The 26,241-nt window shown below is 37.4% G+C and overlaps 1 protein-coding gene and 1 pseudogene across 5 annotated transcripts in view; one reads left to right on the top strand and one right to left on the bottom strand.

The window, feature by feature from the left end:
* Window positions 1-26,241, bottom strand: part of NLN (neurolysin) — a 122,628-nt gene that overhangs the window by 92,019 nt on the left and 4,368 nt on the right. The gene's annotated exons all lie outside the window — the stretch shown is intronic.
* LOC122226392 lies at window positions 16,417-19,139 on the top strand (annotated as a pseudogene).

The following is a 26,241-nucleotide window of genomic DNA, read 5'->3' as shown; positions in this document are numbered from 1 at the left end:
GTGCTCTACTTCAGCTTTCATCCAGCTCTGAAAAACAGGCCATGTAGGAATGGGCAGCTTGTAGTCACCCATTTCCAAAGATTAAAACAATTTAAACTGGGGCAACCTGATGGCTACCCTTTGCACCGGGTCTCACTCTTTTTCAGAGCCCTTTGATTAACTGTTCTTAGGTAAGTAGTAAACCACTTGAAAAAGTGTACTCCTAGGAAGCTGCAAACAATCTACATTTCACATAGATAAGGTTCAGCCAAGGCATTCTAAGAAAACTTTTACGCAACAAATGCTAGTTCTTAATTCCCTGTTAATTTTTCAGGTAAGTTACGTTGAGTTATTACTGTCATCTGTGACTATGCTTAGATTCCAGATTCCATTACCAAAAAAGGTTCATCATAAAGGGATGTGCCATGAAGTAAATTAATTGATTCAGTCATTCCTTTAATAAATACTTACTGAAGTTATGAAGGTATTGCCCTTTAGGAACTTACAGACTTGTGAACAAGACACAAAAGATTAGAACACAAGTCAGCAGGTTTTATAGGAATAAACTGATGGGAAATCATTTATTTGTTTATGTAGAGACAGAGAGAATGTGAGTAGGGGAGAGGCATAGAGAGAGGGAGACAGAGAATCCCAAGCAGACTCCATGCTGTCAGTGTGGAGCCTGTCACAGGGCGTATCTCACAAACCCTAAGATCATGACCTGAGCCGATATCAAGAGTTGGACACTTAATCGACTGAGACATCCACGCGCCCCTAAACCGATGGGGAATTTAGAGGACAGAACAAATAACTGCCTTGGGGAAGTTTTATCTTTCCCTTTCCACACATACACATGTGCACGCGCACACACACACACACACACACACACACAGCCTTAGATGTTGATTCTCCTCTTTCATTTCTATCCTTTGTATAAAATGTTTTATTATCATTCTTTTTAAAAAGTTTATTTATTTGAGAGAAACAGAGACAGTGTGAGTGGGGGGGAGGGGAGGGGAGGGGAGGGGAGGGGAGGGGAGGGGAGGGAGGGAGGGAGAGGGAGAGAGGGAGAGAGGGAGAGAGGGAGAGAGGGAGAGGGAGAGGGAGAGGGAGAGGGAGAGGGAGAGAGAGAGAGAGAGAGAGAGAGAGAGAGAGAGAGAGAAGGAATCCCCAGCAGGCTCCACACTGTCAGCACAGAGCCCAATGCAGGACTTGAACTCATGAAACCATGAGACCATGACCTGAGCCAAAATCAAGAGTCAGACACTTAACTGACTGTGCCACCAGGTGCCCCTTATCATTCTTATTAGCTGTTACTAAATAGCTAACAGAACTGGTCTAGAGTATCATGCTTCCATTTTATTTCAACTAGCATTTGTAGAAGGTCTTCCAAGTATATTCAAGGAAATGTTACTAACATTAGCTACTTCTAACTTCTAAATGTCTTAGGTTCAATGTTTCTGGGTCTATTATGTCAACTGGATACTTATTCCATATGATCTGTATTAAAAATTTTAAAAATAAATGATACATATAAAGATTGCTTTGGTCTTTTTTTTAATCTATAAGGAAAAAAGCATAAATTTATAAGTTAAGCCCCTATATAGTACCTGGTACTCAGCAGATATTTATTGAATGAATTAAAATTTATATGAATATTGAATACCAGCCACATATTGGCTGGAGAAAAACTAGGAAGGCTGACTGATCTGTTTCTCCCAGGTCAGGGGAGGAATGAAGACATTCTCCTTCTAATTCTACCAGAATATAAGTTCTTTGAGAACACAGTGCATGTCTTAGTCATATTTGTGTTTCTTAGCAAATGTGGAAGAATGTTCAATGCAAAGCACACATGTTGTAACTGTTCAATCAATGAGTTAGAAAAGTGATAAAAATCTAAATTTGTCCTAGAATAACTATTCAGTTCAGCCTGAGACACCAAGTAAATAAGGTAATAAAGCAATCAAGAGAAAGTGCCAAGACAATAAAATTCTTGAAGCCAAGTAATTAAGGGATATATCATAAAGACACTTTGAATCACGAATAGATTGTCTACAGAACATGCCAGTATACTTGGAAAGTCAAGTACACAATAAGACTGCTCTTGCTTCCACCTGCTGGTATGGGAAAGTAATTTTTTATATTACACAGAAAATGTTTAGCAGCTCTAGGAAAATCTTTATGGAAACACTGAACTTTCAAAGTGCTCTTGCCAAGGTAACACAGTACACTTCCCAAAAAAGCCCGTTCACAAAAATGTATATATACCAAGGTCTCAGCCACAAATATTTTGAGTACAGAACAGAACTACCCTTAATATAGAGGCATTCCAGGGTCCTTTATTCTGAGTGTCCTCCAATGTCTAATAAAGCCAAAGCAATATCTATTTTCTTTCATTGTACAGTCCTGTTATTATACTCAAGCAGCATTTAAACTTGAGGACTAATGGTCACAGTAATTCACATGTGAAAAAATTGCAGATATAAATACACAATCACATAGAAATGAGTGGATGTATCACTGGTGAAACGTGATTAAGATTGGTGGATTGCATCAATTCCTTACTCAAACTGGGGAAAACTGTATGAAGTAGATATGGGACCATTCTGTGTTATTCCTCATAAGTGTATATAAATCTAGATCTCAAAATTTAAACTTTAAAAAAAAAAGGTGGCTGTGAGACGCCTGGGTGGCTCAGTCGGTTGAGCATCCGACTTCAGATCAGGTCATGATTTCACGGTTTGTGGGTTTGAGCCCCACATTGGGCTCTGCACTGTCAGCACAGAGCCTGCTTGGGATCCTCACTCTCCCTCTCTCTCTGCCCCTCCCCTGCTCGCATTTTCTCTCTCAAAATAAATAAATAAACTTAAAAAAAAAAAAAGGGTAGCTGAGTGCTGTACACAGCACTTGTGGCTTCTTTAAAGGGAGGGAGAGTCAAGGTATGACTGGTTTTTCCAAAGTATAAAATCCATGACTCCATAAATACATGTATGAGTAAAAAAGGAAGAAGGAAGAAGGAAGAAGGAAGAAGGAAGGAAGGAAGGAAGGAAGAAAAAACAATCTCCTATATAGGAGAACTCCAAATATTTGATGTAGATATTCCATTGCTCAAGAAGGTGAAGATTAACTTCTCTCCTACCTTGAGCGTGGGTTGCACTTAGTGACTTGCTTACAAAGAGGAAGGGCATGGAAAAGCAGAGGAAAGTAACTTTATGGTAGAGAAACCTGGCAAACACTATCTCAGTCATGTAGACATCGTGTACCCCTAAATATGACACGAAAATAAGGGCACTTTACCTCTGTAATCTTCTTCCCCGAAACCTATAACCTTAGTTTAACTATGAGAAAAACATCAGACAAACACAAATTGAGGGATATTGTACAAAATAGCTGTTGGTACAGCTCAGCACTGTCAAGGCTATTAAAAACAAAGACTGAATGATTCTCACAGCCCACGGGAGCCTGAGGAAGCATGCTGATTAAATATAATGTTGATCTCCTGAAAGGGATTCTGAAAGAGGAGGGAAAAATGAGTGAAATCTGAGTAACATACAGAATTTAATTAATAGTAACAGACAAATATTGGTTCCTTAGTTGGTTCCATAGTAATATAAGATGTTAACAATAAGGGAAACTGGGTAAGGGATTTATGGTAACTCTCTGTACTATCTTGGCAACTTCCTATAAATCTGGGACTTTTCAAAAAAGAAAAGTTTATTTTTAAATAACACAAAAAATTTGATGACTAAAATGACCAGTGCAGCTATAAAGTTCCAATCTTGGTCTTACATAATGAAAATAATACTATTTATTGTGGAGCCAGTGCCACATACAACCTCAGTCGTGTACAACTTCCTGTTAGAATTTTATATTATATATTATATTATATATCATACCATACAAAATCTCCTCAAGGAATGAATGATAATTCAGTTTGGTGAACTCTTTCTTAAAATGTTAATGATCCATTTTAAAAAAGAGAAAATGGAAATTTTGCATTAGATTTTGGAATGTAATGGAAATAAGTTCTTATTCCCAAATTTCACTGTAAATAAATGAGAAACGGCCTCTTCAAAGTAATTTTTTCCAAGAAATAGGAATTAAAATTAAAGATATTAGAAAGAGGGGTGCCTGGGTGGCTCAGATGGTTAAGGGCCTGACTCTAGATTTCAGCTCAGGTCATGATTTCATGGTTCATGAGATCGAGCCCCATGTCAGGCTCTGCACTGACAGTGTGAAGCCTGCTTACGACTCTCTCTCTCTCCCCTTCTCCCTACACCCTGCCCCCACCGCCAAATAAATAAATAAACAAACATTTAAAAAACTGTAAGAAATAAACTGCTTAAGGTCATATGAAGAACTATGTGACACTAGAAATATTTGTACTATTGCTACTCTTGACAAATAGAACTTTTAGAGAAGGTTCAGATTACAAACTTGTAAGGAAGGAAATAGTAAAATATCAGGTTTTGAAAAATAAGAAACAGAAGATATTAGTCTTTCTCCTAATGTTTTATATAGGACAAGAGGTTTAATATATACAGGGTTTTTAAAAAAAATTTTTTTAACGTTTATTTATTTTTGAGACAGAGAGAAACAGAGCATGAACAGGGGAGGGTCAGAGAGAGAGGGAAACACAGAATCTGAACAGGCTCCAGGCTCTGAGCTGTCAGTCAGCACAGAACCCGACGCAGGGCTCGAACTCATGGACCGCGAGATCATGACCTAAGCCAAAGTCGGACGCTTAACTGACTGAGCCACCCAGGTGCCCTATTTACAGGTTTTAAATGTGCTATAAATGAACATGAAAAGATTTCTCTTCTTAAATCCTTGAACTAACTTAAGTAAAGCCACTTGCAAATTAAAGTATCTGAAATCAAATGCTGTGTCACAAATGAAATGAAGACTTCCATAATAATTCATTAGTAAATGGCCTACCCACACTCATGGAAAACCGCAATTCAAAAAAGACATTCTACTTTTATTTTTCTCTAGGAGGATGAATAAATTGCTTCTGGCACATTTAATTGGTGTTTGGGGTATACTTTTCAGAATTGAAATCCCTACTAAATTACTCAGGAGAGAGACTTTTCTCCACAGTACATTACTTAATACTTAGGCTTTTTTTGGGGGGGGTGGTGGTGATCTACAGATGGATATTTTGTTGAATGAATGAGGATGGCTAAATATTTATGCTAGGCCTAGCTAACAACTAGTTTGCTCTTCTTTTTAAACAATGGTTCAGCCACAAAGGGGTATTCATTTTTTTTTTTTACATGTGACAATGGTATTATGATTATGTATCTTAGAAAAAGAATTTATCTTTTAGAGTTATATATAGGAATACTTATGACTAAAGTAATATAATGCTGGAAAATATTTTAAAATAATTGGAGGAAGAAGTATATGAAAAGCGATTAACCATGAGCTGACAATGATGAGGGAGGTTCATTTCTGACTTTGGTTTATGATTGAAAATTTACATAATAAAAAAATTAGTAACTTTTCATGTGCCAAGCTCTAGTTATTCTAAATTCAGACATGTTCTTAATACCAGATGAATGCGGGTGACTGGGTGGCTCAGTCGGCTAAGCATCCAACTTCGGCTCAGGTCATGATCTCACAGTTCGTAAGTTCAAGCCCCGCATCGGGCTCTGTGCTGACAGCTCGGGGCCTGGAGCCTGCTTCCGATTCTGTGTCTCCCTCTCTCTCTCTGCCCTTCTGCCATTAGCGCTCTGTATCACCCTGTCTTTCAAAAATGAATAAAGCCATTAAAAAAAATTAAAAAAAAAACCAGATGAATGCAACATTAACATGAATTCAGTATATGAACTCATGCTGACAAGCATATTAAAAGGGAAACTAGGGACACCCGGCTGGCTGAGCTGGTACAGAATACAACTCTAGATCTCAGGGTTGTAAGTTCAAGCGCCATGCTGGGTACAGAGATTGCTTAAAAATAAAATTTTAAAAAAATTAAAAAATAAAAGGGATACTAAATGGAGCAAACCTCAAAGGAAAACAAGAGCTCAGGAATAAATATATTTGATGAGTAAATAAAGACTCACAAATTCACAGTGGGAAGGGGACTTAGAAACCAGCTAGTCTAAATCCTTTAATTTAGGATGAAGGCCAGTGAAGTTAAATCACAGGTAATCAACTATGGGTCTATGTGTCAACATTTTACTTTCTTGCAGATATAATGAAAGTTACTTTATAAATGCATTGTTAGAGAAGATTCAAGGGATGTGGCTTTCAGTGTACCTAAAAACGTGTGGTCAACAATTCTGAGAACAGCTACGAGATGGCTGGCATGCTGCTTCATCCAGTTACAATTGAGCCTCTAGTTGCCACTTGGCCACTGCCAACCACTACTACCAGCACCATTGATAATAATAATGAAAATATTTATATAACAGACACTGTTTTAAGTGGTTTACAAATATCAATTCATTTAACGGCCACCCCCCCCACAACACTGCGACAGAGATTACCGACATTTTGAGAGATGATGAAACGAAGGCACAGACAGATTAAATGACTTACTCAAGGTCACACTATTAGAAATGGCCAGTCACCCAGGCAGTCTTCCCCCAGAGTCAGTGCTGTTCAGTACAATAGTCTATCACCAGTCACTAGGTCAATTCTGCCATTCTCTTGAAGTTACCCACAGCTCCTCAGTGCCTGCAACTGTTCTTTATTCTCTCCTGTCCTTGTTGGGAGACAGGCACAGAGATCATCAGAAAGCATGGCCTGTGTGGCTCTGTGTTGACAGAAGCCATATTCCAATTCTCCTGGTGGTGTGGCTTAGCAACCCCTAGAAGTCAACTGTTTGTACTTATGTGAGAAATAAGAAAATCAACAGACTATGCGAGAAAGAAAAAATAATGATGACACCTTGTATTTCTATGATACATGTACATCCTTAGCAAATTTTACCAGGAGAATAAAAATGACTTCAAGTTCTCTGCCTACAACAAAAGGGTACTCTTTAAAGCAGCAAAGAGTTTTCTCACCAATAAAAGATAAAAGGCAGGTTTTTAAAAAATTTCCTAACAAACATGAAAGATGAGTAATTACCAACCTCAGCTCCTTTAGATTTGGAAATCACATTGAAAGCAAAGGAAAGCACCTACTTGAATACAATACGAGGTCATTTTACTTACTTGTGAAGTCTCGTTATGTCTGTGTACTATGCTAAGTGTTTTCTACGCATTACCTTATTTAATCCTCACTCTAAAGATGAAGCGAAGGCAGGGAAATATTCAATTATTAAGTTCAGAGTCACACAGCTATGTAAGTGGCACATGTAGTATGTGAATCAGGCAATCTTATTCCAGAGTTTGAAACTTAACTATTTACTAAGCTGCCTCTTCCAACCTGAAAATGCTATATAATTGTGGCTAAGTCAAGCTGCTGATTACCAGAATAACAAAATTTCAGAACAGGAGGTCATCCAGAATGATTCTGCTTTCTAGTGGAGCCCCAATGAGATCTGGTAAGGGAGAATGGAAGGAGGAGGGGCATCCAAGATGATGACCACATTTCTGTTTTGCACAGGCATGAGTGAGAGCTAGAGGGCTCGGGAGGAGAAGCAGATTAGAATGTTTCTTTCTTTTTCTTTTATCGGGGAAGGGTGGGAAGGCTGAGAAAATAGAAGCTTTACAGGCATTCGATTTTAGAAGTATGATTTTAACACCAGTAAGCTATCCAAGGATAGATATGTAGTAGGCATTTGGAGCTCAGAAGAAAGTGAGTACAGAGCTAGTTGATAATGATAAAAGATGGATATGTCTCCAAGGAATTTAATGGCTAGTATGACAGAGAAACATGTAAGGATTTAGCAAATACTGGAGCGCCTGGCTGGCTTGGTCAGTGAAGCGTGTTACTCTTGATCTCGGGATCATGAGTTCAAGCTCCACCTTTGGTGCAGAGATTACTTAAAAACAAAACTTAGGGGAAAAAAAGAATTTAGTGAATACTTATTGATCACTTAGGTGCACCAGTCAATATAGTATTGTAAACGTAATTAGAGTGTTACACCAAGATGTTACAGTCGGATAGAGGAACAATACTCAACTCAGACTGAGGAGTCAGAGAAAGCTTCCTGGAGAGGGGATATGAATAGGAATTACCTAGGCAAGGATGGAATAGGATGTGTGGAGAAGCCTAAAAGCAAGACAAGCATAGTGGAAAGACTAACAGAGGCCCACTTTCAATCACCGGATAGGTGATATTCTAGGAATTACAGCCAATTTGGAGGTTAGAAATGGGAATTAGAGAGAAGTAAGGCTGGAGAGGTTGATAGGCAAGACTGTGGAGTTTTTTAATGTCCTGCTAAAGAGCCTGATCTTTGCACTGTAGGCAATGGGACCTCCTGAGCAAGAGGGTAAGATCTGTAGTTTAGCCAAGCACTCTGGTAGCTGTGGGAGTTGTGGAAGTCAATTTTAGGAGGTAAAGGAGACCAGTTAGGAGGCTTCACGAATCCAGATGGACAATGAGAATTAAAAGTGGGAGAGTAGGAGTGGGAGCTAAAACGACAAATTCAAGGAATATTCAAGTAGTAAAACTGGCAGGACTTTGTGAAAGACAGGATGTCATAGTTTGTAGTTTGGTTGAGAGTGTGGATGGTAGCATTAGTGATGACACACAGAGCATTTACCACTGCAAATGGAAACTGCAACAGCAAGACCAGGCTGGGAGAAATATACTAGGTAAGTTTTAGACACGTTGCTTTTTGAGTGCCTATAAGATATGCCAGGGTGTGGAAGCATGGTGATTTTGGCAACTAGACATAAACCTGATGACTAGGACAGGACCCTGGGGCAGAAGACAAAGATAGAGATGTCTTCAGATGTCTTATTCCTAGAATGGACTGGGACATCTCGGAAACCATGCAGATTAAGAACAGTGGGATTAGTGTGGAAAAGTAGGGAGAGGAAAAGACTGCAAACTAGCTGGATTGGGGGAAAGTTTTAGACAGGACAGTACGTGTGGAAAAGACTTCATACATGTAGGCTCAAAGAAAGGAGGTTTTAAAAAGAGCTTTACAGCAGACATTGAGAAGAGAAACCTGAGAAAAACTATTACTAGAGGGGCAGGTATCAGTAAAAAGAAGCTTGAAAAAAATTTCAGGAACGCTCATAGTAGAGAAAATTAGGAATTTGTTTCTCTGGAAGTCAAGACTGTGTGGCCAATAGGGTAAATGTTACATAAAGACTAAGTAAGGCAAGGCAGGACTGTAAAGTATATACCTGATGGCAACTAACACCAAAGACTTATCGTGTCATCTGATAAGTGACTCTTTCCTCTCTTACTCTTTAGCGGCCACATGAATCGGCTTCATACTGAATCTGGTAACAACTAAAGGTTCTGAGTTTTTTCCTACGTGCTGCTCTTATGTGATTGTGCTCTCATCTAGGTGTGATTTGTTTAAAAACAGACTTCACATTTAGTATCATTAAGAATCTCCTTATTAGAATGGTGTTCTAGAGGTATCGGGCTGGCTCAGGAGGTCAAGCATCTGACTTCGGCTCAGGTCATGATCTCACCGTCATGGGATCAAGCCCTGAGTCAGGCTGTGTACTAAATGTGGAGCCTGCTAGGGATTCTCTCTCTCCCTCTCTGCCCTTCTCCTGCTCATGCTCTCTTTCTAAAAATAAATAAACTTAAGAAAGGTCAAAATAGGACACAGCCTTTATAAAATCTACTTCTGCACTTACTGTATAAGTATTCTTGAGGCTAGCATTCATTGGACTTACTCAATTTCTCTTATATAATAAATCTACATGATAAATTTATCATACAAACAGTACCAGGAAAAACTGTGTTCTTGATATTTCTTAACTAGATATATTCCCTTTGCTCTTACTGCCAGAAAGCTTTCAGTAAAACTCTGGACCCAAATAAATCAACAAGGCTGAAATCCTAATGTTCTTTTTGATTTTTTGTCTAATATTCTTCTTCTTTTATTCTATTAATGTGTATTTTTAAGGTGAGCAATCACAAAGTAATTCTGGTAAAGAGGTGACCACGAAAAGATTTCAACAAGCAAATAACGCTAACCTAGGTGCTTTGCTTTACACATCTATTCTTGTGGGATTTAGCAGTTCATGGCATATAGTAACTGTACTCAGTTGATATTTGTGGCACGAGTGAATAAAGATTTTGAAGTTATATACAGGTTTCAATTAGCCACATTCTACTACCCACCATTCCTGTCATTTTACAATTTTTCAGTGTCATTAAGAAGATTTTTGATGAGCTGTTATACACTTTAATGAGTAGCCTTGTGTCCTTTTTGTCATGCTAAGCAAGTTTTTCGTGTTTTTACTTCTTCTCAGCTACCTCTGTGCATGGAAGTATAGTACCTGCAGCACAGGGTCTATATCTAGCAGAGCAGGCATGAGATGTGTTCCAGAATGGGAACCCATCATCATGGCTTCTTTGGGTTCTCCTGGGTACTTTTTCCACCAGATGGGGCAAACTGCATGTCATTACCTTCTTGGTCTGACCAATAAGTACTTTTGCTGCATACGTCCAAAACAGGATTATGTTCTGTTCAGTGCCACGTTTCACCAGCCCCAACTAACTTCCAAATCACACAAGTCCAGAGACTCTGGCTTCCGTGTCCTCGGCTGACCTCAGGCTCACACATGAGAAGTTTGCCTTCTGTTCTTTCTCAGCTTGGTTGCTTCTGACCCAGTACTTCAGAGGCTGGCACCTCCCCTGATCTCTTCAGTATCCAAGTTGACATATTTAGAATGAGCCTTGCTCCCAGAGTATTTATTAAATTAGACTATTACTCTTCAGACCCATTAACTAAGTCTGTAGGGTACCAAGTCACTGTGTGAATATCCTAGTGATGATAAGAGAATATGACCAATATTCTTTTAATATGGCTTTTAATATATGGCTTCTCTTCTCTCATACCCACCCAGCATGTACTAAAAATATACCCATGTACTAAAAATATATACCCAGCATGTATATATTTGTTGGTTAAGTTTGCTTCCTATTGCATATTACTCTACTCTGTAATTTCTTATCACAAAACTAGGTCTAAATTAAAACTTAGACATAGTACTTTCCCCTGGCAACTGTGTTTTGGGTAAAGAAATTTGCAAGGTTTAAATATTTACTTTCTACTTTTACCTGTCCTTGTCATATCAAATTGCCAAATCCAGGCCTATACTCCTTATATATCAGCAGCGAATGCTGAATTTTCAGTTATTACCACTGATGACAACTTTCCATTCATTCATTCAAAAAAATATATTTATTAAGCATCTACCATGTAAACAACACCAGGTTAAGTGTTGGAGATACAGTAACAAACAACAACAAAAAAGGTTCCTGATCTCAGAAAACTTGTCAACTAGAGAGGAAGGCAAACAATACTACTAATATGTGTGCTCTGGAAATACAGTATTCAAAGGGACCAAATTTAGTAGGAGTCACGTAAGTTCGTTCCGAGGAAGTACAAAGTGAGCTGATATTAACAGCACCTATTACAATCTAACTACTTTAGAGATTTGATTACTATCTGACTCCTTGAGCAGAGTGAGGGCAGGAACCCATGTGAGCAGGGATAGTTTCTTTTTTCTTCTTAAGTTTAAAATTTTAAATTCCAGTATAGTTAACATATAGTGTTATACTAGTTTCAAGTGTACAATATAGTGATTCAGCAATTCTATACATTACTCATTGCTCATCAGGATAAGTATATACTTGATCCCCTTCACTCATTTAAGTCATTCCCCCATCCACTTCCCCTCTGGTGACCATGAGTTCATTCTTTCAAGTTAAGAATCTATTTTTTTGGTTTGGCTCTTTTTTTTCCTATTGTTCATTTGTTTCTTAAATTCCACATATAAGTATAATCATATGGTATTTGTCTTTCTCTGACTGACTTATTTCACTTTGCATTATACTTTCTAGCTCCAAGGGATAGTTTCTTTCTTGTCCACAGCTGTCTTCTCAGTTTAGCACAGCACTACCATGGATAAAATACACTATGTTTTCTGAGTGGAAATCAAATGGAATGTATCTAGAATGTATAAATACTGCTCAAATCCAATATGAAAAAATAAACAACCTAATAGGAAAATAGACAAAAGATACCACAGGCATAAAATACAAATGTCAAATAAACATGAAAATACACTCTAACTCATTAGCAAACATGGCAATACATACAAAACCCAAGAGATACCATTTTACACCAAGAGCTGCTAAGGATGGAGTATCAATGGCTATACATGAACACTATACAGGAAGAGGGAGTAAATTAGTATTACCACTTTGGGAAAAAATTGGACATCATTTGGTAAAGTAGAGAATGCACAGATCCCACAAGAGAGCAATTTTTCTCTTAGGCCTATATTCTTGCACATATGTATCAGGAGAAATTACAAGAATACTCATAGCAATATTGTTTATAATAGCAAATAACTGGGAATAACCTATAAATACTCACCAACAAGACAATAGATAACAAATTTTGGAATGGTCACCCAGGTAAAGATCTTAACAGCAGTAAAAATGAACCACAGCTATGTAAAACTAGTTTCATCAAGTGAAACTAAACCATATATTGCTAAGGGAAACATAGATTTGTGTTATGACATTATAAAGAAAAGGAACAGGACTATAAATGTAAATTCAGGACAGTGGTTATCTTTGGAATAAGGAGAAGAGATATGGTCAGAAAGGGGCACATAAAAGACTTAAAAGGTACTAGATGTATCATTTTAGATATACAGATACTCCTTTTTCATTCTTTTAACTGTAGATATATACATTTTTTGTGTATAATACTTCGTAATAACTTTTAAGATGAATGACAAGTATTAGCCAGGCTGTGGAAAGGTAGGGAAAGAGAAGAATGTTCCAAATAAGGGATCGGCTGTGTTAATTTAAGAAGAGGAGGTAAAGACATGAACTATCTGCCGAAAACAATGAGTTCCCTGAGTGAGAGGAAAAGCTGGAACAGCTTAGTGGTCAGACTGTACAGGGATTTATAAACCAATCAAAGAGTTTTGATTTTATCCTAAGGTTAAGGGCAAACTAAAGAATTTTAAACTGGAGTATGAATGTCACATTTGGATTGCATAAAGATCTCTGTTTTCATAAGGAAAGTATATTAATAGGAAGCAAAAACTGAGGCTGTGACTCATGATGAGGATTTGGGTCATAGGGGTGGTAATGCAAATAGAGAACAGAGAAAGACTTTAAACCTGGTAATTGATGAAAAAGGTAGAGACAGAAAATGGCCAGGTCAGCTCCCAGACTTTTGACTTCAGTAAATGGTAACAACATTTGTTGAGACAGAGAACAATGGCAAAAACAGATTTATAAGATTTGTAAATCTGGTTTAGGATAAAGAGATACTGAAATTAAACAATAACATAACAAGTGCTCAATAAATATTTATAAAATGAAAATGACTGAATGTAAGACTTCTAAAAGGAATTACACAATTGGTAGTTGGAATCTAATATTCATTGATTTCTCTTTCACATAAATAATTTGTGCTTCTCTATGTTGTACCATGGTATAAAAGAATTCCTATGAAAAATGAAATCTGAAAGTCGTATATATGTATAAATTGCAGTGTTACAATGAGAAGATCTAAATAATGTAGCCCTTACTGTATGAATGTTATGCAGTATAGCAATCAGACTATAACTAAAAGTTGTGATTATTTCAGTCACTACAACCATACTTAAGATGTGGGGAAGGAAAACCCAGAAGAACCCACCAAAAAGTTGCTAGAACTGATAAACGAATTTAGTAAAGCTGAAGGATACAAAATCAACACACAGCAATCTGTTGTACTTCTTACACAAGTGATGAAAGAGCAGAAAGAGAAATTAAGAAAACAATTCCATTTAAAATTGTACCCAAACCAGTAAGGTATGTAGGAATAAACTTAACCAAAGAAGTGAAAGACCTGTACTCTGAAAACTATAACAAACTGATGAAAGAAACTGAAAATGACACCAAGAAATGCAAAGGCATTCCGTGCTTATGGATTGAAAGAACAAGTATTGTTCAAATGTGTATACCACCCAGAGCCAGCTGCACATTTAATGCAATATATATCAAAATACCAACAGTATTTTTCACAGAACTAGGATAAATAATTCTAACATTTTATGGAACCACAAAAGACCCTGAATAGCCAAAGCAACCTTAAAAAAGAGAAGTGAAGCTGGAGGAATCACAATTCTGGACTTCAAGTTATATTACAAAGCTGTAATAATCAAAACAATATGGTACTGGCACAAAAATAGACACATAGATCAAAAGAACAGAATAGAAAACCCAGAAATGAGCAGTTTGGGATGCCTGGCTGGCTCAGTCAGTAGAGCATGCAACTGTTGATCTCCAGGTTGTAAGCTGGAGCCCCATGTTGGATAGGGAGATTACTTAGAAATAAAATCTTAAAAAAAAACAACAACACAGAAATGAATTCACAACTATATGGCCAATAATATTCGATAAAGCAGGAAAGAATATCCAATGGGAAAAAGAATGTCTCTTCAACAAATGGTGTTGGAAAAACTGGACAGCAACATGCAAAAGAATGAAATCAAGCCACTTTCTTACACCACACACAAAAATAAATTAAAAATGGATTAAAGATGGGAATGCAAGCTGGTGCAGCCACTCTGGAAAACAGTATGGAGGATGCTCAAAAAATTTAAAATAGAACTACCCTACAATCCAGCAATTGCACTACTAGGTATTTATCCAAGGGATACAGGTATGCTGTTCCGAAGGGACACATGCACCCCAATGTTTATAGCAGCACTATCAACAATAGCCAAAGCATGGAAAGAGCCCAAATGTCCATTGCTGGATGAATGGATAAAGAAGATGAATGGATAAAGAAGAAGTAATACAATGGAGTATTACTTGCCAATCAAAAAGAATGAAATCTTGCCATTTGCAACTATGAGGATGGAACTAGAGGGTATTATGCTAAGTGAAATGAGTCAGAGAAAGACAAATATCATATGACTTCACTCATATGAGGACTTTAAGACACAGAACATGAACATAAGGGAAGAGAAGCAAAAATAATGTAAAAACAGGGAGGGGACAAAACATAAGAGACTCTTAAATATGGAGAACAAACAGAGGGTTACTGGAGGGGTTGTGGCAGGGGGGATGGGCTAAATGGGTAAGGGGCACTAAGGAATCTACTCCTGAAATCATTGTTGCACTATATGCTAACTAATTTGGATGTAAATTTAAAAAAATAAAATTAAAAAAAATTGAAATCCCACACAAAAAAAATGGATTAAAGACCTAAATGTGAGACCTAAAACCTTAAAAACTGTAGAAGAGAACACAGGCAGTAACTTCTTTGACATCGGCTGTAGCAACTTCTTTCTAGATATGTCTCTGGAAACAAGGGAAACAAGAGCAAAATAACATATTGGAAACTAAAAATCTCCTTTACAGTGAAGGAAACAGTCAATAAAACTAAAAGGTAACCTATACAATGGAAGAATATATTTGAAAATGACATATCTGATAAAGGGTTAGTATCCAAAATATATAAATAACTTATCAAACTCAACATCCAAAAAACAAATAATCCAATTAAAAAATGGGCAGAAATTTGCAACGACATGGATGGAACTAGAGTGCATTATGCTAAGTGAAATAAGTCAGTGAAAGATAAATACCATATGATGTCACTCATATGTGGAATTTAAGAAACATATGTGGAAATTAAGAAACAAAATAGATGAACATAAGGGAAGGGAAGGAAAAATAATAAATATAATGATAGAGAGGGAGGCAAACCATAAGAGTCTCTTAAATATAGACAACAAACTGAGGGTTGTTGGAGGGGTATTGGGTGGGGGGGATGGGTTAAATGGGTGATGGTAATTAAGGAGGGCACTTGTGATAGGCTTTGTGTGTTATATGTAAGTGATGAATCACTAAATTCTACTCCTGAAACCAATACTACACTATGTTAATTAACTTAAATTTTAGAAAAGTATTCAAAGAAAAAAATTTTTTTTAAATGGGCAGATGGCATGAATAGACATTTTCCAAAGAAGACATACAGATGGTCAACAGACACATGATGGTCAACATCATTTATCATCAAGGAAGTGCAAAATATAAACTACAATGAGATATCACCTCACACCTATCAGAATGGCTAAAATTAACAACACAAGTCTGGGTGGCTCAGTCAGTTAAGTGTCTGACTTCAGCTCAGTTCATGATCTCACGGTTCTTGAGTTTGAGCCCAGCACGGGGCTCTATACTGACAGTGAAGAACCCACTTCAGATCCTCTGTCTCCCTCTCTCTCTGCCCTTCCCCTGCTCTCTCTGTCTCTCTCAAAAATAAAAGAAAAAAAAAACATTAAAAACATTTAAAAAAAGAAACCACAGGTGTTGGCAAGGATGTGGCCAAAGGGGAAGCCTTTTGCACTGTGGTGGGAATGCAAGCTGGTAAGTCACTCTGGAAAACAGTATGAAGGCTCCTCAAAAAGCTAAAAATAGAACTACCCTATGATCCAGCAATTGCACTACTGGATATTTATCAAAGGAATACAAAAACACTAATTCAAATTGATACATGCACCCTGATGTTTATAGCAACATTATCTACAATAGCAAAATTATGGAAACAGCTCAAGTGTCCAATGAGGGATGAATGCAATAAGAAGATATGGGGTATGTTTGTGTGTGTGCATGTATGTATATGTTATATATATATATATATATACACACACACACATACACATACACACATATATATGTAATATTCCTTTGCATTATATCATTGTATATATTATATAGATCATCATATATATACATACATATAAATGAATATAACTCAGCTATAAAAAAGAATAAAATCTTTCCATTTGCAACGACATGGATGGAGCCAGAGATCATTATGCTAAGTGAAATAAGTCAGAGAAAGACAAATACCATAGGAGTTTCATTCATAGGTAGAATTTAAGAAACAATACAAATGAACACAGGGGGAAAAAAAAAAAAAAGAAGCAAACCCAGAAACAGATTCTTAACTATAGAGAACTGATGGTTACCAGAGGGAAGGGAGGTGGAGAGATGGGTAAAATAGGTGACTGGGATTAAGGAGAGCTCTTGTTGTGATGAGCACCAGGTGTTGCATGGACATGTTGAATCACTATATTGTACACCTGAAACTAATACTAGACTGTGTGTTGACTAACTGGAATTTAAACTAAAAGGTAAGAAGGAAGGAAGGAAGGAAGGAAGGAAGAAAAAAAGAGGGGTGCCTGGGTGGCTCAATCGGTTAAGTTTCTGACTTTGGCCCAGGTTATGACCTCATGGTCAGTGAGTTCGAGCCCAGCTTCAGGCTCTGTTCTGACAGCTCAGAGCCTGGAGCCTGCTTCAGAATCTGTGTCTCCCTCTCTCTTTGCCCTTCCCCTGCTCACACTCTGTCTCTTTCTCAAAAAAAAAAAAAAAAAAAAAAGAAAGAAAAAAGGATTAAAGGGGGGAAAAAAAGGGTTCATCTCTTTCTGTATGAATATGCATTTATTTATTCAAAAAAAGCCCTCCTTTCCCCTACTACAGTACTGCACACCAAATATTATAATAGTTGTCAAGTATGTATAAGTTTATTTCTGGACTCTGTTCCTTCATCTATTTTTCTATTCTTGCACCAATACAAAACTGTGTTTTGTTCTTTTAAAAATTTTTTTTAAATGTTTTTATTTATTTTTGAGACAGAGAGAGACAGAGCATGAGCGGGGAAGGGGCAGAGAGAGAGGGAGACAATCTGAAGCAGGCTCCAGGCTCTGAGCTGTCAGCGCAGAGCCTGACGCGGGGCTCAAACTCACAGACTGTGAGATCCTGACCTGAGCTGAAGTCGGACGCTTAACAGACTGAGCCACCCAGGAGCCCCTTGTTTTGTTTTTTAATGACTGTAGCTTTGTAATACCTTGGTATTTAGTAGCTTAAATCCTCTAACTTGTTATTTTTCAAGTTTGTGTTTTGCTATTCTTGGCCCTTTATGTTTCCATTTTAAATTTTAGACAACGCATGTCAATTTCCACAAAAAGTTCTTCTGGGATTTTGGTTGGGATTTTATTGAATCTAAAGGTTAAATTAGGGGAAATCGACAATTCTCCTGCATTCAGTAGTCCACCTTTCTGTGCTACCCAGGGAGGGGTTGATACCATGTTGTTTTGTGTTCCCGTTGTAACTTAAAGGGAAACTTTCACAATGTCCGGAGCCCTGATGTTCTACAAGTGAAGGAGGAGAATATCCTCAAATTCCTTGCAGCAGGAACCCACTTAGGTGGTACCAACCTTGACTTCCAGAGGGAAAAGTGTATCTACAAAAGGAAAAGTGATGGTATCTACATCATAACTGAAGAGAACCTGGGAGAAGCTTCTGTTGGCAGCTTGTGCCATTGTTGCCATTGAAAACCCTGCTTGATGTCAGTGTCATATCATCCAAGAATACTGGCCAGCGAGCTGTGCTGAAGTTTGCTGCTGCTACTGGAGCCACTCCTATTGCTGACCACTTCACTCCTGGAAACTTCACTAACCAGATTCTGCAGCCTTCCAGGAGCAGGGACTTGTGGTGCTTACTGATTCCAGGGCTGACCACCAGCCTCTTACAGAGGCATCTTATATTAACCAGCCTACCATCGCTCTGTGTAACACTCTCCTCTGAGCTATATGGACATCACCATAGCATCCCTTGCAACAAGGGAGCTCGCTCAGTGGGTCTGATGCAGTGGATGCATGTCACCATTTCCCGTAAACACCCATGGGAGGTCAATGCCTGATCTCTGCCTCTACAGATACCCTGAAGAGATTGAAAAGAGCAGGCCACTACTGAAAATGCTGTGACCAAGGAGGAATTTCAGGGTGCATGGACTGCTCCCGCTCCTGAGTTCACTGCTACTCAACCTGAAGTCGTAGGCTGGTCTGAAGGCCTGCAGGTGCCCTCTATGTCTATTCAGCAGTTTCCCACTGAAGACTGAAGACTGAAGACTGAAGAATGGAGCACTTAATCTGCCACTGAAGATTGGTCAGCAGCTCTCACTGCTGAGGCCACTGAATGGGTAGGAACAACTACTGACTGGCCTTAAGCTGCTCTTTCCCAAAGGCAAACAAAATGGAAATAAGGTGGACAGAAAATAGTTTCTATCTTCAGTAGTCCAATCCCAAACTGACATCTCCTTTCATTTACTTGGATCTTTTTTTTTAGATCTGTTTTTTAGAATTTGCTTTTTATTTACTTAGACTTTTATTCTTTTCACAAATGTTTTGTAGTTTGCTGATGTTTTATATTTTTTGATTTGTTCCTAGATATTTAAAGTTTTTAATTCTATTTTTACTTATATAATTTGAAAATTTCACTTTCCGATTGTATCTTGCTAAGGAATAGACCTATAATTCAATTTGTATGTTGATCTTATGTCCATGGATATAAAACATTCATTCTAATATTTTATCCTTTGAATTTTCTATACTCACAATTATGTCATTGCAAAAAAATGACAGTTTTATTTCTTCCTTTCCAATCTTTCCATCTTTTTTTTTTTCTTAAATTATTGCACTGGCTGAGCGCTCAAGGACAACATTGAATATACATAGTAAAAACGGTCATCTCTGCCTCATTCCTGATCTCAGGCAGGCTTTTTAAAAGTAATTTTAGGGGCGCCTGGGTGGCTCAGTCGGTTGAGCGGCCGACTTCGGCTCAGGTCACGATCTTGCAGTCCGTGAGTTTGAGCCCTGCGTCGGGCTCTGTGCTGACAGCTTAGAGCCTGGAGCCTGTTTCAGATTCTTTGTCTCCCTTTCTCTCTGCCCCTCCCCCGTTCATGCTCTGTCTCTCTCTGTCTCAAAAATAAATAAACGTTAAAAAAAAAAAATTAAAAAAAAAAATAAAAGTAATTTTACTACTATGTATGAAGTTTCACATAGGCTTAAAAAATATATACTTTATGAAGTTAAAGAAGTCCTTCTATTCTTGGTTTTGCAATTTTTTTAAAATTGTGGATGGGTATTAAATCTTATCAAATTCTTTTTATGCATCTCGCATAATAATCACATGATTTTTCTCCTTTATTCCATTAATTGGTTAATTTCATGGATTGATTTTCTAATTTTTTCAAACTTACAAAAGCCCACTGGTTTTTCCTTGTAGTGTCCTCTTGAATTTGTGGAATGAGGGTTTGTAGTCTCATAAAATTAGTTAGGAAGTATCGACTATTTTTTGCTTCTTTGGAAATGATTATGTATGACTGGTATTATTCCTTAGATATTTGGAAGAATTCACTGCTGAAGCCATGTGGGTCTAGAGTTTTCTTTGTGGAAAATCTTTCAATACAAAAATAGTTTCTTTAATAAATAAAAGATTTTCTATCTCTTTTGGTGTCCATCTTAATGTTATATTGTTCAAATAATTTTTCCATTTATCTAAATTTTCAAATATATCGGCAAAAACTTCTTTATACTCTCATTTTTGACCATCTGTACAATCTTTAGTGACATTCCTCATTTTAATCCTTTTATTGATGTATATGTATTCCTTCATTTTTCTTGCTAACCTAAGTCAATCGATTTTATCATATTTTTAAGGGACAAACTTTGGCTTTGTTGAATTTCCCTATTGTATGTTTGTTTTCTGTATCATTGCTTTTTGCTTTTTATTATTGCCTTCTTTCTATTTTCTTTGGGTTTAAACTGCTGTTCCCTTTCTGGCTTTCTGAGATAAAAACTCAAATCTTTCTTCTTTGCTAATGTATTTAAAGATAATTTTTTTTCCTGAATACTACATAAGCTATGTAATAGACTGCAAAAATATCTATAAAATTTTCCTATCTCTGTCAGCATAACCTACTGTAATATAATTCAGCAGTTTTTTCTTCTAAGTAATAAAAAAATTTTTTTTTTAGTAATCTCTACACCCAATGTAGAGCTCAAACTCAGGACCATGAGATCAAGAGTTACACGCTCTTCCGACTGAGCCAGCCAGGTGCCCCACAGCAGTTTTTTCCATCAAGAGTTATCTCCACCCTTGAGTCTAGGTTTGACCATGCGACTTGCTTTAGTCACAAGATACTAGCAAATATAAAACAGAGACTTGTAATGCTTTTAAGCATTGGAACTTGTCTTCTTTTGTTGTGCTTGGCAACTTGGGAAGACCAGGTAAATGAGAGGAATGTTTCTGTAAATATTTTTGTAGCTACATCCTTATGTATGGTGTGGCATACTCAAAGCATAAAAAACCTACTCCTAAAGAGGAAGCCTTTTGCACTGCTGGTGGGAATGCAAACTCGTGTAGCAAGTCTGGAAAACAGTATGGAGGTTCCTCAATAAAAATAGAGGGGCATCTGAGTGGCTAAGTCAGTTAAGTGTCCAACTATTGATTTCGGCTCAGGTCATGATCTCACAGTTTGTGAGTTCAAGTCCCACAATGGGCTCTGTGCTGATGGTGCAGAGCCTGCTTGAGAGTCAGTCTCTCTCTCTCTCTCTCTCTCACTCAAAATAAATAAATAAACCTTAAAAAAATTTTTTTAAGTTAAAAATAGAGCTACCCTGTGACCCAACAGTTGCATTACTAAGTATTTACTCAGAGAATACAAAAATACTAATTCAAAGGGATACATGCACTCTGCTGTTTATAGCAGCATTATCTACAAAAGCTAAGGTATGGAAACAGCCCAAGTATCTATTGACTGAAGAATGGATGAGGAAGATGTTGTATTGTGTGTCTGTGTATGTGTGTGAAAATATGTATATATACATATATAATATATACGTTTACACACACAATGGAATATTACTCAGCCATAAAAAAAAAATCTTGCCATTTCCAATGACATGGATGGAGCTAGAGTGTATTATACTAAGTGAAATAAGTCAGTCAGAGAAAAACAAATAACATGAATTTCACTCATATGTGGAATTTAAGAAACAAAACAAACGTGCAAAGGGGAAAAAAAAAACCAGAGAGAGAGGCAAACCAAGAAACAGACTCTTAACTACAGAGAACAAATTGATTGTTACCCTAAAGGTGGTGGGTGGGGGACAGGAAGAAAAAATAAAAGATGTGAGGCAGAAAAAGAATTTTCCTCTTAGTCTTGAGCTTAAATACGATTAGGTATCAAAGACACCAGCTATGTGTGGCTTGGAAATAGAAGGATATCCTTTTGAGTCCAAGTAGGTGGAATGGGATAGGATCTTCCAATGTACACTGAGGTAATCAGAAACCCCGACTTTGTAAGCTGGAGTTTCTCATACTTCCTTCAGTTTATGTTGATTTTCTTTTGGTTTCACTTAATAATTAGAAAAGTCATTTCAAAAAAGTCAATATTCATGATAGATAAAGGTTTCAAATATGCAAAATGAAACATAAAAGTACTAGAAGAAAAGTCAGGTGATTTAAAAAAATTCTAATCTTGGGGTAGAAGGGCATTCTAGGCACGTGACCAAAGGCAGACGTCATTAAAAAAACAAACAAACAAACAAAAAAACTGATATACTTGATTACATAAAAATTTTAACTTGTGTAGAACAAAAAGCGGGAACAATCCACCCCAAAATTCAAAGACTAAAAAAAAAAATTAAAAAAAAATTGCAACATTTATGAAGGGCTATTACAAATTAATACTCTGAATTTAAAAACCTCCAAAATACAACCAGGTAATTCACAAACATGAAAATAATAGCTAACATATATTGAGCTTTGATGTGCCAATATTGTAGACCAAATGCTAAAATGACCTCCATTTCACCCCTCTATGTACCTATGACTTCTTACAATTTTGAGTTTGCTGCTCCTCCCATAAGGATACAGTCTGTCTTTGGGAGTTGCTCTGGCCAGCATAATGTGGCATAGTTGATGGTACTCCAGTTTGAGCCTAAGCTTCAGGAGGCCTGTATACACTTCCACTCTCATGGAACCCTCCCATCGCCGTAAGAACAAGTCAGAATTAGCCTCTTGGAGGATGAGACAGAATGTGAAAGAGAGCCAAACGGCCCCAACTTTTGCCATCCCAGATCCCCAAATATATGACGCAGCTCAGCCAAGATCAACAGAGCTGCCTACACAATCCATGGCTGATAGGTGGAATGATCCTGGTCAAGACCAGAAAAACTGCCTTGCAAACACAACGTGTGTCAGCAAACATAAACATTTATCACTATACTCCCGAGATTTGGTTTGCTACACAGCAAACTATTTTGGCAATAGTAACGGATAGAGCCAAGTAATGTTCAAAGTACTCTATATTTATTTACTCTCAATCTTAAACAGGTGATATGAGATAATAGCGAATATATATTGGTCTCTGCCCCTGATTCTTGGCAATGAGCTCCTAAAAACCTTATTACTTCCTAAGTGATAAGGGCACTAGGATCATCTTTTGTTGTAATATTTGGTTTCTGACCCTGGTTACCGACACAGGGCTCCTGAAAGCCTTGAAATGTCCTGGCTGATAGGAGTGTCTTTTGTTCTGATGAAGTGACTGGATAGGCTCCTAGATGAAGGCTGGTCACCAAAAAGAGCCATGATTAGAAGATTGAAATTTTTAGCCTTCCCTCCCATTCTCTTGAGAAGGGAGAAGGGCTGAAAATGGACTTAACGACATATCATGCCTACCTCATGAAACCTCCATCAAAATCCCAATAATAAGGGGTTTGGAGAACACAGCCATGTTCCAGGAGGATGATGCACCCCAACTTCAAAGAGACAGAAGCTCCTGTGCTCAGACCTCAGTATCTCTTCATCTGCATCCTTACAATAATGTCCTTTAACTGGTAAACATGTTTCCTGAGTTCTGGGAGCTGCTCTAGCAAATTAATTGAACCCAAGGAGGGAGTCATGGGAACCTGAGACTTATAGCCAATAGGACAGAAGCAGTGGAAACAACATGGACTTGCAATTGGCATCTGGAGTTGGGTTAGCAGACTTGTGGAGCCAGCCCTTAACCTGGGGGATCTGATGGTATCTCCAGGTAGACAGTGTCAGAATTAAGTTAAAATGTAGGACACCCAGCTGGTGAGGCAGAGAATTGCTTGCTGTGGAGAAAACTTCCACACACATTTGGTGACCTAATTGTCATAAGCCAAGAGTTCTGTGTGAGTAGTAAAAGGCCTCCTAGGAGAAGGAACAACTGTTTTTCTAATACAGATGAGTACAATTTTTCCCTCTTACCTCATCTCCTGTACTCCACTCGTCACAATGGCCTCTTCGAGTTCTCAAACACATCAGGCACAACACCAGCTTCTCACTGAGCCCTCTCCTGTAAACTCACCAATACTAAATATCCATCTATCCTGCTTTATTTTTTGCCCCCTAGCACATTTTCCCATTTAACATACGCTGTATTTTCCTTATCTGTCTCTCCCATTAGAAAGAACATAAGCTCCACACACATAAGGATTTGGGGCTGCTTTGTTCATCACTGTATCACTAGACCTAGAATAATGTTTGGCACATAATACTCAGTAAATATTTGGCGAGTGAAAAAAATCAGCCAATCAATTTCAGCTTGCTGATGAAGAAATAAACAGAAAAATTAAGTAACTCTGCCTAAGATCACAGTGCTAGTCAGTGGCAGAGGCAAGCAGGCTACAGATTATTCTAGTCTAGTCTAGAGTACTATACTACATGCCTTTCTAAAGCAGAAGTGGCATATACATATGTGCCCAATAAGCATCAATTTCCTTGGTTCTTCATACTTTAATCTAGGTGCTTCTCTCCACAGAAGTTCTCTCTTTTGTCTTAACCAAAGAAGTGATATTATTTAAACATGAGAAAGTACTAGGACGTTTCTGTGAAAAACCAGGGGTAAAGAGCAACAATAAAAATCCTCCTTTACAACATTTTAAAATCCATTTATACAACTAATGTGTAACCTTTGATATTTGTAACTTAAAACCTTTTCTCCATTAGTATTTTTTTTCCAGCACCACTGTTGTAAAATTCTGGGGTTTCTATCTACTGGATTTGGGGAGACAATCTCGATTTTATTTAATTACAGTTAAGATACATAAATGTTAAGTTTATGAATAACTATAATTTAATTTGTCTGACTTTCTAAGACTTCCCATATGAATAAATTGGGAATGCCTGGGTGGCTCAGTCAGTTAAACGGTTAAGCATATAACTCTTAGTTTCAGCGTAGGTCATTATTTCCTCCTTTGTGGGATCGAGGGCCTTGTCAAGCTCTGCACTGACAGCAAGGAGCCCGCTCGGTATTCTCTCCCTCTCTGCCCCTCTCCTGCTTGCATGTGTGTGTGCATTCTCTCAAAACGAATAAATATTTTTTAAAAAAGGAAAAAGAAAACAAGGAACTTTTTTGGTCTTCAGATCACAAGTCCTGAAATTTTATTAGAGAATTAAACTCACCAAATAAACTCTCAAAAAAAAAAAAAGTGCAAGTGAATGTAAATTATAATAAGAAAAGTTTCAGGGCATCTGGATGGCTCAGTTGGTTGAGTGACTTTGGCTCAGGTCATGGTTCATGAGTCCAAGCCCTGCATCTGGCTGCTCATTGCTGTAAGGGCGGAGCCCACTTTGGATCCTCTCTCCCGCTTTCCCCACTTGCACTTTCTCTCTCTCAAAAATAAACATTAAAAAATAAACATTTAAGAAAACAATAAGAAAAGTTCTACTTAACTAATTGGTAAGGATAAAAAATATTAAAATGTTCAGTGTTGGTAATCGTGTAGGAAACTAGCATTTATACACTCCACTGGTAAGAGTGAAATTTGGTCGAAACTTTTTGGAAAAAAATAGGTACCAAAGGCCTGAAAGATGTGCATCAAAGGCCTCTGATGTACAAATTCCTTTGCTAAAAACTTATATTGATGAAATAATTAAGGATTTGGAAAAAGACCTAATAGCAAGAATGTTTATCTAAGCACTATTACTCAGCAAGAAGTTGGGAAGAGTTATATCCAAAAGTAGGGATTAATTATCATACATTTCCAAATGGACTATATTGTAACTCTTTATATTATGGAAGAGTGCTTGCAGTACATAAAAATTACAATAAATATGGTATAATCTCATATTTGTAAAAACAAAAACATCTATGTAGAAAAGATTTTGGAAGCTATTAACACATGGCTCTTCTGGATTGGTGGACTTGTTTCTTTTGCTTGTCAATATTTTCTAGTTTTCCACAGTGAACACGCATTGCTGTCTTAATTTTTAAAACCAAGGGTTTTTTTAATTGAATGAGGAAACGAGGGCCATTAGAGGTATAAT

Source organism: Panthera leo, chromosome A1 (genome assembly GCF_018350215.1).
Source record: "Panthera leo isolate Ple1 chromosome A1, P.leo_Ple1_pat1.1, whole genome shotgun sequence".
Taxonomy (NCBI): Eukaryota; Metazoa; Chordata; class Mammalia; order Carnivora; family Felidae; genus Panthera; species Panthera leo.
This window is presented reverse-complemented; position numbering and strand designations above follow the sequence as displayed.